Source organism: Bufo gargarizans, chromosome 3 (assembly GCF_014858855.1).
Source record: "Bufo gargarizans isolate SCDJY-AF-19 chromosome 3, ASM1485885v1, whole genome shotgun sequence".
Taxonomy (NCBI): domain Eukaryota; kingdom Metazoa; phylum Chordata; class Amphibia; order Anura; family Bufonidae; genus Bufo; species Bufo gargarizans.
The window spans coordinates 120,112,253-120,128,562 of record NC_058082.1 but is presented as its reverse complement, the minus strand read 5'-3'; the positions used below and the strand labels follow the sequence as shown (position 1 = coordinate 120,128,562).

At 43.5% G+C, this 16,310-nt stretch overlaps 1 protein-coding gene across 1 annotated transcript in view; it reads right to left on the bottom strand.

Annotated features, from left to right (window-relative positions):
* The window catches only part of LOC122932052 (retinol dehydrogenase 7-like), a 71,292-nt gene extending 55,670 nt beyond the window's left edge, over window positions 1–15,622 (bottom strand). The window contains exon 1 of the mRNA XM_044286229.1: window positions 15,574–15,622. The gene's annotated coding sequence lies outside the window, so the exon portion shown is untranslated. The remainder of the gene's footprint in view (window positions 1–15,573) is intronic.
* Between the last annotated feature and the right edge of the window lie 688 nt (window positions 15,623–16,310).

Genomic DNA, 16,310 nt, shown 5'->3' with positions numbered 1-16,310 from the left:
TCAATTGTCAGTAGCAGTGTCTTCATTTCATTGTGTTTGTGGAAAGGGAAGGAATTTTTTGCGCCTGTCTGTCTTTAAATTGCAAAAAACAGTATTGCAAACCATTCCATACTTTGTGTGACTCAGTACATTAGGCCCAGAAATGTCAGGAATATGGAAGGGTTCCATATTCCATATCCCCAGGGCCCCAGTATTTAGTCCTCCCAAAGCCAGAATGTGGGTAGTAGCAACATCAGCAATCCAGCCAGACATAGTAGTAGTAGGCTGAAGTTTTCCCGGGCTTTGGAAAGGCGCAACATTATCAGTAAGAAGAAAGAGGATAAGATTGTGGATTGGATGGCTCACTCTTCCTCTCAATCAGATCAGGATGACATGGAGCTGACTTCTGAGTCTGACACCATGCCTTGGAGCCAGGGTTCACAGCATTCCTCCTGCTGGCTTGTAGCCCCAGAGAAGGCTTTCAGTGGAGTCCTGCCTGTCTTTACTGCCTCTTCCTAGTGGGGCACCTTCCTAAGAACTGGCGACAAAAGCCCACCATGCTCTATTGCAGATAGTCAAGATGCTCCCTGTTGACAACTTGTGTAAGAACACTAAGTGTTTGGTCTCACCTGAGGAGATTCAGGATGATACTGAGAACCCCATGCATAGCTGTGTTGGTGGTGGTAATAGTTGTACCATAGCCACGGTATTGGTAATGGTAGCAGAGACAGTAGCAGTTGGGTCCAATGCAGAGCAGGGAATCAGGAGGGGTGCCAAGGGGTCCACCATGATATGTCACAGTCTAATAAGTATCAGCAATGAATAGCAGAGGCGACGTACCTCCCAAAGAATTGCCAGAGCCATATCTGCTTCAGGATCTGATTATGTCATTGAGACTGTGGGTGGGTTAGGCCTAAATCGAGCCAGAGCTAAGCCAAGCTTGGCTGCCTTTAGCTCTGCACAAGTATCTCTCATCTGGCAGTTTTTTGCACGCTACCAGAAGAATCAGACAAAAACATTGCCCTAGGCAGCCAAACACAAACATAGGCACCACAGCTCTAGTGAAGCACATGAAGTGTCATCACCCCATCCCGTGGGCAAACAAATGTGGCAGCCAGCTACTGCAACAAGAGTTTCCTCCTTCTCCCAGTCTCCCTTTCAACAGTCAGGCAGCATCCATGGGCAGTATGGTGTCTTTCACATTGTCATCCTCACTTTCTGCCTCTCCCACTCAAATTCCTCCTCTTCGGCTCCATTGTCAGCCATTGATAACGGAATGCATGGCCAGTTAACAACTTTACATGGCCAGCAGCTTAATTCCCACCTGGCCAAGTTGCTTGCGGTGCAGTCGTTGCCATACCACTTATTTGTCTATTGCCTTTAGGGAGCTGATGGCATTCTCTCAGCCTTGCTAGAAGATACCTAGCCAGCAGTATTTCTCCCCAAAAACGATCCCTGCTTTGTACTCTCACATGGCGGAGAACATGGGCCGCTCCTTGCAATTGCTGCTGTGTGGCAAGGGTCATGCCTCAGTGGACACCTGGACCAGTTGTTATGGGCAGGAACAGTATATGGGGGAGATGGACATGGACATGCTCCTTCATGGACATGCTCCTGTCTCCAACAGCAGAAGGGCACAGCACCGCTCCCACTCCCGCTCCTTCCTATCATATGTGTTAAGTCAAGTGTTGACATGGGGTATTAGAGCTGATCGGCGTGGGCGAGAGTAGCCACACAGGTGAGCAGTTGCTAATGTACAGCAAACATCCCACTGGTTGTCACACCGCTAACTCCCACTGGGCAAAGTGGTCAGTGACAATAGCTGCAAGCTTGTGCTAAACCTGGGGGAAGTAACACATGCTCATTTCATGGTGCATGTTATTAACCTAGTAGTGCAATGCTTTTTAAAAATGTACACTGGTTTGCGCAAAGTGCTAGTAGTGTCCAGGAGACTGTCCTCGCATTTCCGCCATTCTTGCGTGGCAAGAAACGATCTCCTGAACCTGCAGCGGCAGAATGGTCTGCCGCTACACTGCTTAATTGGCGATATTCCCACTTGCTGGAATTCAACATTGAACATGCTAGAACGTGTACCGCCTCAGCAGGGAGCATGTGTTGTTTGGAGAATAGGCAGTGGTAGCTTATCCGAGACAACAGTCAGGTGCTAAAGCCATTCAAAGAGGTCACAAGTTTGTCAGCAAGCAACACAGTTTGTCAACAGAGACAACTGCAGCATGAACGCTCTCATCCCTCTCATATTTATCTTATAACAGACATTGACGCTCATGTAGCTTGGGACGATGGTGGAAGAAGAACAGTTAACACATCTTGCTGTTGGCCCTGTAGCTGTTGGGGACCCACATGGAGAAGGAAGAGGTGTCATGTTACACATGCATGGTTTGCCTTTTTATTCTGTGTGTCCCTTCTCTCTTCCCCTCCTGCTGTGCTCTCTGTAAAGTCTCCTCCCCTCTCTCCCTTGCATTCTGGCTTCGCTCTTCATCTCAGCCACATGTATCCTGTTAGCTGCTCACACCATGATTTTTTTACCTATCCATTTGTTCATCGATGACAGTTTGGAATAAAATTCTTCATGATCTACAATGTGTCGTTTGGATCGAGTCACTGTCAGCCAATTCAGCTAAGATTGATGGTTACCACTATCTCAGCACAACTGTAAGTTACAGAGATCACACTTTCAATGCTTAGATTGTAGAGGCAGAACAGTCAAAAAATCTGTGAAAGGATCTTAGAAGATCAGCCAAATATCTTTCAAAGGATCCTTGCTAGTTATGTATGTATAGTGAGATGTATATGGACACTGGGATATAGCAGCAAAGCACAGTGCAGGCCTGCATACTCCAGCCAGCAAGCAAATCGCAGCATATGATTCATCAGTTTTCAGCACAGATTGATTGCAAAGATCATGCAACTGTTATATTAGCTTCTATACTGTCTGTGTATTGCCACATGCATTTCTACCTGCAAGTGAATGTAAGCTCTGTATGCAAAAAGCAACTTTGCAGCCGCCATTACTATACTATTCCCTCTTGCTCATCTCCCCATTGGTTGCCTAGGAAACCCAATCCTCTAGCCAGAACATTGATACATTTCTATGCAAACATATGACTTGTAATTTAACCCTCTGCTTATCATCACAATGCACCAGCAAGGCAAAGTACAATCTGAGGAACCTAATACACAGCAAGAACCTGAACTTCCTTCAGATCAGGAGTTAGATCCTATAAGCCACATAAAACAAAAACATTTAGTAAAACCAACTTGGAAAGTTCAACAGAACTATGAGACTGACAAAGAGGAACTGCTGTGTAACATCAGTCACTTATGGTCTAACACTGTTGAATGCATGTCACCTCTGCCTCAACCAACTCATGAGGTATTGCACCTAGAGGGAGCTGTTAAGCAATTGAATGCCGCTTATGAGAACTATCTAAGACTGTCTGCCAAATATGCTGATCTCTTAAAGCGGTACAACACAGAAGATTCCTTACAAGAATTAAAGGAATTGAATGAGCTGAATCTTGCAAGAGACGATTTAGTAAAACAAAGACAAAATCAGAAGAAAAAATCGCTCATCTCCATGAATCCAGATCCCATCTCCCCACAATGTCTAGGTGCTCCACAAGATCTTCCAAATCCTTACGATGAACATCTACTCCCAGCCAACAACTTATCAAAGCCCACCCTGATGCAGAAGCTTCTAAAATCCAGGCAGACTTTGCCCAAGAGAAAGCAGAGATGGAAGCTGAAGCTACACGGATGGAAGCTGAGGCTGCAAGGAAGAAAGCACAGATGGAAGTTTTGGAAAAACAATGTGAGCGTGCCAAAGACATGGCAAGACTAAGAGTCTTAGAGCAGGCTGCAAGTGATGATGAAAGAGGTATCAGTAGCATCTGTTACATCTTATGCATCAGATTCATAACGGACCTCTTCAGAACTCCATCACTCTGTCATAGCAACCAAAGCACTCAACCAAGGTGTTTTCTCTGCACCTACTGCACTTTCTCAAGCGGCGGAAATTGGTACGAATAGAAAAGACTTTCTACCTTACTATGGCACTAACCAGCTACCTCCTAACAAACCCACTACTATACAGCTACGAACCAACACACCCTTGGACTGTACGCTAGATCCAGTGTTGAACGCCTTAGCACCATTCTATGTGCCCAAGTCACTCAACATCAGTGTACCAGCCACTGCAACTAACTCTGTCCCACCAGCAACTGTATACCCAAAGTCTGAAAACACAGACATGTCACAGTTTGGTAAATACATGCTTTGCAGAGAACGCACTAGGACGGGCCTCACCACATTTGATGAAAAACCGGAAAATTACAGAGGCTGTAAATTCACCTTTGAAGCCACAATCAGCGAGCTAGACATCACTGCTGAAGAACTGGATCTACTCATCAGGTGGCTAGGTCCCCAGTCTGCCAAACATATTAAGAGACTCAAAACAGTTTACACTTCCAATCCTGCTTCAGGTCTTGACGCTGCTTGGGACAGACTTGAACGTAGCTTTGGCAGCTCTGAGGCCATCGAAGATGCCTTATTCAAAAGGTTGCAAGGCTTCCCAAGGATTATAGCTAAAGACAATCTAAAGCTTCAAGAACTCAGTGATCATCTACTATAGCTTCAACTAGCTAAGGCTGACACCCTCCTACTTGGACTTAGTTACCTCGACACCCCTCGTGGCATCAACCCTATTGTCCCTAAGCTACCATATGGCATTCAAGAAAAATGGGTTAGTCAGGGATCAACTTACAAGAAAAAATACAGAGTTGCCATTCCTCCTTTTTCCTACTTCTGTGGCTTCATAAGGGAAATTGTGGACTCAAAGAATGACCCAAGTTTCTTCTATGGTGGCTGTAACCCTCTCAGTCCACCTCCTCCAGGACTTGCAAACACATGTATAATGCACAGAGACTGCCGGGGCCCAGTATCAGTGAAGAGATGTTCAACCTGCACCTGCTACAGTTCTTCCAAGGACTGGGCAAAACAAGAAACTTGAGGATCCAAATCACCAGTGTCCCATATATAACAAGTCACATCCACTTAAGAAATGCATCGGCTTCAGAAAGAAACCTCTATAAGAATGTAAGGAACTTTTTAAAGGGATTTGGAGTTTGTTTCAGATGCTGTGCCTCCACGAAACACCTTGCAAAAGACTGTAAGGCTGTCATTAAATGTATGGAATGCGGTAGTGACAACCACGTACAAGCCCTTTATCTGTACCAACACAGCTCTACTCCATCCACAGACATCCCTCCCAGGGCAAAGCATGGCGGGGAGCATACTGAACAAACAGCTGACTCCACTCCAGTATTCTCTACATGCACTGAAGTCTGTGGGGAAGGACTTTGTGAGAAATGCTGTGCAAAGATATGCTTGGTTCGTGTATACACAAAGGGCCAGCCAGAAAGGGCCATAAGACTGTATACCATTCTTGATGATCAGAGTAACTGATCTCTTGCAAGTACAAGGTTCTTTGATCTGTTAGGCATAGCAGGAGATGCTCTACCTTATACCCTAGGTACTTATGCAGGAATTACAAAAGTCTTGGGTAGAAGAGCCAGTGGCCTCGTAGTTGCTCCTCTCAATAGCAACATGGAAATACCCTTGCCTACTATCATCCAGTGTAATCAGATCCCAACTAACAAGGATGAGATCCCCACTCCTGAAGCTGCCTTGCACCATTCTCACTTGAAGGACATGGCTAAACAAATACCAGCCTTTGATGAAAATGCTGATATCCTGCTGTTACTCGGGAGAGATATTTTAAGGGTGCATAAGGTTCGCCATCAAATAAATGGCTCACATCATGCACCTTACGCCCAGCGTCTGGATCTAGGCTGGGTCATCATAGGCAATGTCTGCCTTAGCAAACCTTTCTCAGTTTCTTCCTTTAAAACACACATTCTGCCAAATGGACTCACTACTTGTTTTCCATGACAACAACAACACTACAGTGTGAAAGAAAAGCTGTGTGACAAAGGTACGCAAGAGCGCATCATACTAGATGATAGGAAAGCATTTATCTTCTGGGATGACAACATTGGTAACACAGTGTTTTAGGTAACCACAAGAGACAACAAGTTAGCAGCCACGATGGAAGACAAAGAATTCATAAGAACCATGAGTAAAGAGTTCTACCAAGATGATTACAACAGCTGGTTGGCACTGCTACCATTTCACACCCCAAGGAAGAGAATTCCAAATAATAGACAACATGCAGATTTACGGTTCATCTCTTTAGAATGCATCCTGAACCGGAAACCAGAGATGAAGAAACATTTTATTGACTTTATGCAGAAGGTGTTTGAGAGAGATCATGCTGAGCCTGCACCCCCTCTTGCACAAAGAGAAGAATGCTGGTAACTCCCATGTTTTGGTGTCTACTATCCTCACAAGCCTGAGCAGATTAGGATGGTCTTCGACTTAAGTGCTCGTCATGAAGGCGTTTCTCTCATTGAAAATCTTCTCACTGGGCTTAACCTGAACAACAACCTCATAGGAGTCTTACTCTGCTTTGGACAAGAGCCAATTGTCATTATGGCCTACATCCAACAAATGTTTCATTGTTTCATCGTCCGTGAAGACAACAGAAACTTCCTCCGGTTCCGATGGTACCGCAATAATGATGTCAACAACGAGATTATAGACTATCAGATGAAAGTACACGTTTTCGGTAATAGTCCTTCCCCCGCAGTTGCCATTTACAGACTGAGAAAAATGGCCCAAGAAGGCGAACAAGAGTTCGGGTCTGATGCACGTCAGTTTGTTGAAAAGAACTTCTACGTAGACGACGGTCTCAAGTCTCTACCTAGAACTCAGAACATGCTCGATACTGCCAACCTCAGACTACATAAAATCATCTCCAACAGCAATGAGGTAATGAGAGCATTTCCTTCTGATGATCATCGTGTCAGTGCTAAGGAATTCCAACTAGGGACTGATCTTTCCCTCACGCAACGCAACCTTGGATTGCTGTGGGATGTTAAAAAAGACACGTTCACATTTCAAATATTAGTCTGTGACAAGCCCTTCACAAAATGAGGAGTACTGTCTGCAGTAAACAGTATCTATGATCCCTTGGGATTTATAGCACCCTTTACTATTCAGGGCAAGATATTACTCAGATAACTTACTTCAGAGAACACTGACTGGGATACCCCTTTACCCAAAGAGAAACAACAAAGGTTAGAATCCTGGAAGTAGCCCCTCCAGGCATTGGAACAGTTTAAGATATCACGATCTTACACTCTTGCATCCTTAAAGAATGCCACCAGACTAAGGATCCATGTCTTCTCTGATGCATCCATGGAAGCCATAGCTGTGGTAGCCTATCTCTGGGTTGTACACCACAACTGTGAAATAGGTGTATGATTTGTGGGTAAGGCCAAGCTAACTCCAAAGCCTGCACATACTTTTCCAAGGCTCGAACTCTGTGTAGCCATGTTAGCTGTTGAAATTCCTGAGCTTATAAAGCTTATAAACAGACTTCAACATTGACTCCTTTGACTTTTACATAGACAGCAAAATCGTGCTAGGATACATGCACAATCAAACAAGACAGTTCCATGTGTATATCGGTCCATGTGTATGTCGGCAATCTGGTTGAAAACATTAGGAAATTCTCCATTCCCGAGCAATGGCACTATGTACCCACTGATCTTATCCTTGCCGACCTAGGCAGTCATGCAGTACCTGCTGCTGCTTTTCTGGATACATTATGAATATCTCCACCAGTACTCTTGAATGACAAATTCTTCTCAAGCCCTGTAGAGTCTAACTTTGAACTTATCCATCCAGAGTCTGATAAGGAAATCATGGCCATTGTAGTTACACTTAATACCTCCGTGGAGGCGAAGGTGAAACTTAAATCCCACCGACCTCCCGCCGCCATAATCAGTAGAAGCCGCAGCAGCAGCCGCAGCAGCAGCAGCCGCAGCAGCAGCCAGCTCGGTCTTCTTAACATGATGGAGCATTTTTTTCACGTGCCGCACCAGGTTGAGGAAAATCAACAAGCCGAGACCTCCCACCTCAACGCACAGGTACAGGCCTACCTACATTCTGGCCCTTCTCTGGTGCATACCCTGTTCCCTAACTCTATGGACTTCTGGGCAGGCAGACTGGAACAGTGTGCTAAACTGGCCTCCAGTGTCATCTCGGAAAGTGTTTTCAATCAAACCCAGAGATAGACTGCAGGGGGTGTGGCGATACCCAAACAAACCAAGTTGTCCTCCACCAGTGTCCAAAACATCACTTTTGTCAAAATGAACCAAGCCTGGATTCGGTATGATTTTCACACTCCTCTGGCTGAGGCCAATGAATAGATCTGGTCTTGCTGAAAGCTCCCCATATTGCCACTGTTGCTGTCTGCCTGCCTTCCATCATGTTGCCTGCCTACCATAAGCTGCTGCCACCATCATGTCACTGCTGCTGCCTGCCTACCACCATGCTCTGTATGGCTGCTGCTGGCTCCTTCATGTCCTTGCCATAATTATGTCGCTGCCTGCCTGCCAATATGTATGGCTGCTACAGCTGCCGTCTCAGCTGCTGCTCCTCACTGGTAATCCCCCTACTGCCTCTACTATTAAAGCTACCCATCTGCCACTACTCCTACTACTACCACTACTATTGTGGTGCCTATTTCCCCTATGCAAAGTTATACACTTCTTACTTTATTTCACTTGAAAGAGTTAACTTGTATTGTTTAATACTGTGCAACTGCATTTTATATGTTGTGATGTATATCTTGTTTATTTAAACTGTATTTGCAAGGCTCTGTGGAAAGTGCTAATACTGAAAGACTTTTGGGACTTATAAAAGCTGGTAATTTTCCACAGTTACCATAGGGTTTAAAGAAGAGCATGGTTTGGAGGGAAAAAACAGACTTGTTTACTTCCAAAACCAGACAGACTGATCTTTTGAGTGTCTGGTTTAGCTATGTTGTTATGTCTGGAGACGTGTTTTTGTCTAGAAAAACTGCTGTGTCATTGCCATTGAGTATCATTGAAGCTCTAATGTAAGTCTATAAGAGACGGAAAGTGAAACAATGTATCTGTTTGTACTGAGTTTTTCCACTCCACCACTCCCACTAGAAGGTTCTAGTTTAGCTATAAACAATATAAAAGGAGAGAAGTCTGAGCCCCTAGTGTTCTGCAGTTAGGAAACAGTGCTTGGAAGAGAAGACTCTGCCAGACTACTGAGTGACCAGAAGAAGACGCTGAGACGGGGATACTCTGCCACAGACTCTGGATCACCAGCCTTGGACCAGGGTACTAGCCTTCTAAAGAGAGAGAGAGGGACAGCTAGCTCAGGCCTCAGCATCAAACCCTTCTTCTATTAGGGAGGAGATTGGAGAAGCCAGTCCTATGCTTCGCCTGTATTGTTTTGCACATTAATACCTGCAGTAAAAAAGCACCCTGGTCTACTGCAGACCCTCGCTCTCTGGACTTATTTACTATTGGGGTGCACCACGTCTTACCATCCCTTCCAGAAAGCAGCATCACTTGGTGACACCTCAACATTGTCCGGGGGACACAGAGTAGCATTGGGGCCACCCTAATCCCGGCCACTGCCCTACTACTACTGCAGCCGATCTACTGCCTTGTATGTTCCATGCAATGCTGCTTCTGCTACTACATGCCACTATATCCATACCCTTTCCACATCCACACTGCACTGCAGTCGCATCCGTAGTGTATTACAGATCCGCAATACACCCGGCCGGCATCCCCATAGAACTGCCTATTCTTGTTCGAAATTGCGGACAATAATAGAACATGTTCTATTTTTTCGGGAGTCGCGGACCGGAAGATCGGGGCCGCGCTCTGGAAATGCGGAGGCGGACAGCACACTGTGCTCTCCACATCTCTTCCAGCTCTATAGAGAATGAATGGGTCCAGATTCGTTCTGCAATGTTGCGGAACAGATCTAGACTCCTTCTACGGACGTGTGAATGGACCCTTAAAAGGGAGAATTTTCTAGGCTCGAAAGAGCGACTTTTTCTTCGGACAATTAACAGTTTTGAATGGAAAAATATGTGGATGGGCACTCTATATGAAGGTAAATAGGACGTATTTTATTAATATAATTTCATAAAATGCAAACAATATATAAATCAATATAAAATAAATACACACTCTGTATAAAAATCTGTAAAAAATATATAACACTTGGAAACAGATCAAATCCTTGTGTTACTTCATGAAACTGGGGCTGATACCTAATGCAAACCCCACTTTCTATCACAGGGCCGATTTGTCCTGGAAATATGATTTTGTATTAGGTGGGATTGATCAGGCACTCAGTCCCCGTTGCATGTAATACTATTTATCCAAATGTACATAAACAGGTTAAAAAGACATATGTAATTTCACTGATAATGATAGATGGTCCTATTTAATATAGCCACTTGAATTTCTTATTTAAAATCATTGGTGTACTTTAAATTCTCTATGTAGCAAGTTCCTGCTCAAATTGAAACTCTTTGTGAACAATGAACAGTCTCCTTTTATATCCGCATGGAGTTCGCTACAGATGTAACCAGTCTCTCTAGTGTTAATCTTTAAAGTATTCCAATACTGGCATCCAGGTCAGATCGCTATGGCGAAAATCCTTGATGATATAGTGGATCGTTCTTTTTCCAGTTAGTGCTGTATATTGCGTCAAGAAAAGTTTTTACCCACTGTGTGGGCTTACCTTTGCCTATAGTTTGCGGGAACTTGCGAATAGGTTCGTCCTCCACATAACACGCCGGCGTCCCGGCTGCAGAGTTGGTCGCGTCCCACGTGTCTCTTGCTGCTGATTAGCAGAAGCTAGTTTGGTATAGAGACCATGTCTTTTTTCCGGCGCAGGTAAATGACGTGTTTCCAATCTGTTTAAATGGATTAGAAATGTTCCTTTTTCTTCTTAGTGCACTTAAGTTCTTTAAGATCGGGGTATCTTTCAAGGTCCTACGGCGTAGGACCTTGAAAGATACGGCGTAGGACCTTGAAAGATACCCCGATCTTAAAGAACTTAAGTGCACTAAGAAGAAAAAGGAACATTTCTAATCCATTTGAACAGATTGGAAAGACGTCATTTACCTGCGCCGGAAAAAAGACGTGGTCTCTATACCAAACTAGCTTCTGCTAATCAGCAGCAAGAGACACGTGGGACGCGACCAACTCTGCAGCCGGGACGCCGGCGTGTTATGTGGAGGACGAACCTATTCGCAAGTTCCCGCAAACTATAGGCAAAGGTAAGCCCACACAGTGGGTAAAAACATTTCTTGACGCAATATACAGCACTAACTGGAAAAAGAACGATCCACTATATCATCAAGGATTTTCGCCATAGCGATCTGACCTGGATGCCAGTATTGGAATACTTTAAAGATTAACACTAGAGAGACTGGTTACATCTGTAGCGAACTCCATGCGGATATAAAAGGAGACTGTTCATTGTTCACAAAGAGTTTCAATTTGAGCAGGAACTTGCTACATAGAGAATTTAAAGTACACCAATGATTTTAAATAAGAAATTCAAGTGGCTATATTAAATAGGACCATCTATCATTATCAGTGAAATTACATATGTCTTTTTAACCTGTTTATGTACATTTGGATAAATAGTATCACATGCAACGGGGACTGAGTGCCTGATCAATCCCACCTAATACAAAATCATATTTCCAGGACAAATCGGCCCTGTGATAGAAAGTGGGGTTTGCATTAGGTGTCAGCCCCAGTTTCATGAAGTAACACAAGGATTTGATCTGTTTCCAAGTGTTATATATTTTTTACAGATTTTTATACAGAGTGTGTATTTATTTTATATTGATTTATATATTGTTTGCATTTTATGAAATTATATTAATAAAATACGTCCTATTTACCTTCATATAGAGTGCCCATCCACATATTTTTCCATTTTAAACCACTATTTTGAGGGGTGTACTCAAATTGTGGTTGGTGCACCTACCGTGGGGGAACAGAGGTGAGCGGATCTCTAAAACTACTTTTTCTATACCTCAATTAACAGTTTTGCATGTTGTATGGGCAGGCATTCAAACCCAGTCAAGGCATCATTTTTGGACACTTGGACCCCCAACAGTTCACATTTTCCCCCCCCCATAACATGTCTGTGTCTAACCGCCTCCCGACCGCCTAACGCAGGGAGGCGTCCTGCAGGCGGCCGGGTTATTCCTCGTTGACGCATCGGCATGTCATCTTGCGAGAGGCGAGATTTCGCATGAAGTTGATCTACAGCCTGCCAGCAGCGATCATTCGCTGGCAGGCTGTAGATGCGATTTTTTTTTAACCCCAAAAAGGTATATTAGATGCTGTTTTGTTAACAGCGTCTAATATACCTGCTACCTGGTCCTCTGGTGGTCCCTTTTGCTTGAATCGACCACCAGAGGACACAGGCAGCTCTGTAAGTAGCACCAATCACCACACTACACTACACCCCCCGTCACTTATTAACCCCTTATTAACCCCTGATACCCCATATAGACTCCCTGATCACCCCCCTGTCATTGATCACCCCCTATAAGGCTCCATTCAGATGTCCGTATGTGTTTTGCGGATCCGCGGATCCGCAAAACACGGACACTGGCAATGTGCTTTCCGCATTTTGCGGATCCGCACATCGCCAGAACTATATAGAAAATGCCTTTTCTTGTCCGCAATTGCGGACAAGAATAGGACATGTTCTATAGGCTCTACAAAAAACGCAGTGTTCGCCCGATCAGGCCTGATCTTGTGCGCACACTTGCGTTCAGTCCGCCCCACCGCAGTGACAGATTTTTTTTTCTGATCACTGCAAAAACACCGTAAAATCGCTGTGGCGATATAAAGATCACTTTTGAGGGGCATGGCGAGTTCATAGAAGATATATTTTTTTGAGCATAAGTTAGCGGAAATTTATATATATATATATATATATATATATATATATATATATTTTACAAAGTCTCATATTCCACTAAATTGTGACAAAAAATAAAATCTTACATGAACTCACCATACCCCTCACGGAATCCAACTGCGTAAAAATGCCCTGTGAAATCCTATAGGTACTCATTGGAATTTGGGCCCCTTTGTGCACCTAGGCTGCAAAAAAGAGTCACTCATGTGGTATCGCCGTACTCAGGAGAAGTAGGGCAATGTGTTTTGGGGTGTATTTTTACATATACCCATGCTGGGTGAGAGAAATATCTCTGTAAAATGACATCTTTGTATAAAAAAATAGGAAAAGTTGTCTTTTACAGAGATATTTATCTTTGTAAGAATTTTTTTGTATAAAAATCATTTTCCGCTAACTTGTGACAAAAAATAAAAACTTCCATGAACTCACTATGCCCATCAGTGAATACCTTAGGGTGTCTACTTTCCGAAATGGGGTCATTTTTGGGGTGTTTCTACTGTCTGGGCATTGTAGAACCTAAGGAAACATGACAGGTACTCTGAAAGTCAAAGTGTGTAAATTAATTTTTTTGCACCATAGTTTGTAAACGCTATAACTTTTACCCAAACCAATAAATATACACTTATTGCATTTTTTTTAATCAAAGACATGTAGAACAATAAATTTAGTGAAAAATGTATATAGAAATGTAGTTTTATTTGAAAAATTTTACAACAGAAAGTGAAAAATGTCTGTCAATTTTGATTAATATCAAAAAAAGTTAAAAAGTCAGCAGCAATGAAATACCACCAAATGAAAGCTCTATTAGTGAGAAGAAAAGGAGGTAAAATTCATTTGGGTGGTAAGTTGTATGACCGAGCAATAAACCGTGAAAGTAGTGTAGTGCAGAATTGTAAAAAGTGGTCTGGTCATTAAGGGGGTTTAAGCTAGGGGGGCTGAGGTGGTTAAACATCACCTACCCCCAATAAAGGACAATTTTTGGAAGCTTTGGAATAAGCATAATGCACTGGGGGACATTTATAAATGGTTTTACTCCACAATTGTGGTGTAAAAAAGTCACACATTATGGCGCATGGCATCTGAAGTGCTGAGAGAAAAGGGGCATGGCTTGGCGAAAGGGGGCATCACTTCAAGACGCAGCTACATTTACTATAACTTTCGCCAGAAAGTGGTGGAAGTTATAGCTGAAGTCTATGCCAGCCTGTAGCTGGCGTAGACTTCAGTTTCTGGCACATGGCAGAGATGCGTCTGATTTGTTAAGAGGTTTCTGCCTCTTAACAAATCAGGCACATCTCACGCCAGTGCAGGGAGATCAAGAGTGGCGGATGGATCAGCCAGTCTTAATATATCTACCCCACTGTTCATTAATACCGTCAAACATGCATTTACCTGTAGCTATGTATGTGCGTGTCACTCGGACATGATTTACGATTGCTGTCATTTAGTCAAGATGGCCGCGATGGCCTCTATGCAAGCAAATGGATAAAGTGAGCCTTTATTTTATTTTTTTACCCTGATTAACCCCTGAAAGGCAAAAATTGTAGCCTCAGATGCCGCAGTCAGTCAGTTTCTTTGTGAAATTCAGGATTTTTCATAAATTCGCTTATCTCAATTCACAGTGAAAGGAGCTCCACATTCCTGCAAGTTATGCACCCCATTTTCTTGTTTACACTGACACAATGGGTCTTCAATATGATGGCTGTGCTGAATGCTGCAGCTTGTCCTTTGTAAGTGAAAATTCACAGATACAGTCATATATACCTGGAGAAAGGGGATGTAGAACTCACAGGGGCGCCATGGCCCCTTCAGTGTGGTTATTTTACCACCATAATACACAAACAAAGCTTCACCTAACCCTCTGACCTGCCAGTCAAATTTTTGACTTTACATTCTCCTTACACTCTCTACATTGTCCTTCCAAAACTTATTGCAATATGGGGGTCACAATGGCCACCTGTCATGCTTCGGTGTGGGACGCAGATTCCACACCGAGCATAAGAGGGTAGGGGGGAACAGGGAATAAGGCTGAAAACTAGGAAAGGAAGATTGACACCTCCTAGTAAAACCCTAACCAAAATACCCAGAGGTAGGTGTGTTCATACGCAGTAATACCTAGAGTCCTATGTAGCCCTATAGGACCCTGGTACTAATGGCAGGGACGAGACTACCTGTTCCTCCAAAAGAAAGGATGAACAGGAGTCTCCTTCTGGCCTAATACAAACAATAGGTAAATGCAACACACAGAACTCAAACAAAATACAAAAAGGGAAAGGAAAGACTTAACTTCATAGGGGCTATGGAAGCACGAGGAACTCCGCCGAGATGCACACATCTGCAATCTGAAACTGAAGCTATAAACAATCACAATAGAAGCTCTAAGGTTGAGTACCCTGCTTGACCCAGATAATTATACCATATAAAACATATAAACTGCACAGCATTGTGGGAGAAGCAACAATAAATAAGGAAGGTTAAAATGACCTCATTAGCAACACCTGAGGCAAGGGGTGTGGCCACTACCAGAAACAACACAGACGCCTATTGATCCACAGGGAAAACCTGTCAGATCAAACCACGTGTTGCCAGTCTCACAGATTTCCTGCCACCTGTCAACGGGACACCACCTTCATGGTTTCTTGTCTTGAGTACCTTTCTTACCTTAGGAGAAACGTTATGAAGATGTTCAGAACAGTTTTTTTTCAAGAGCTCTCAATAAATCACGGCCCACTGCTTTGCTACATAGATATTAATACCTTTACAAATTGCACTTTGTCTAGTAATAAAGAGGAGAACAATAGGCGTGGAGACTAGAATGCACTTGTCACTCCAGCAGAGGGAGTAGAGTAAAGAGAGTAGTGAGCTGCTGCCAGACACCTCTGTTGACTGCTTATTTTCCTGGGGAAAAAGAGAATTATATATGCTGAAATCCAAATGCCTAATTCTTCCTTCCCTAAACATCTGCTGTCGAGGAGAGTTGAGAGGCCCCCATTCACATTAAATGGTTGGCTGGACCTACCAAAAGCTGGCAGGTTTGACTGAGATTAAGATGAAAGATTTAGGCTTCATGCAGATGGCCTTATACAGGATCTGTCTTTCCTGAATTCTGAATATGTTTCCTATAGAAGATAAGGGCCCATGGAGCACCTTCATGTGCATCTGATTTTGAGAAAAATTATGACATGGAAATTTGTTAGAATAAAAATTCCTGCGTGCCATATTATAACGGGTTTTCTCATTGCTTCCAGGATCTGTGACACCACATGCTGGACTTGTGGACACTTCATGTGTTGCTGTACATGGTTCAGATGCATGAGCATGTTTATTTGTACAAAGGTTGAACCTAGACTTGTTATTGGGGCGAGGGGGGGTTATTCTCCTGGGAAATAAGAAAATCA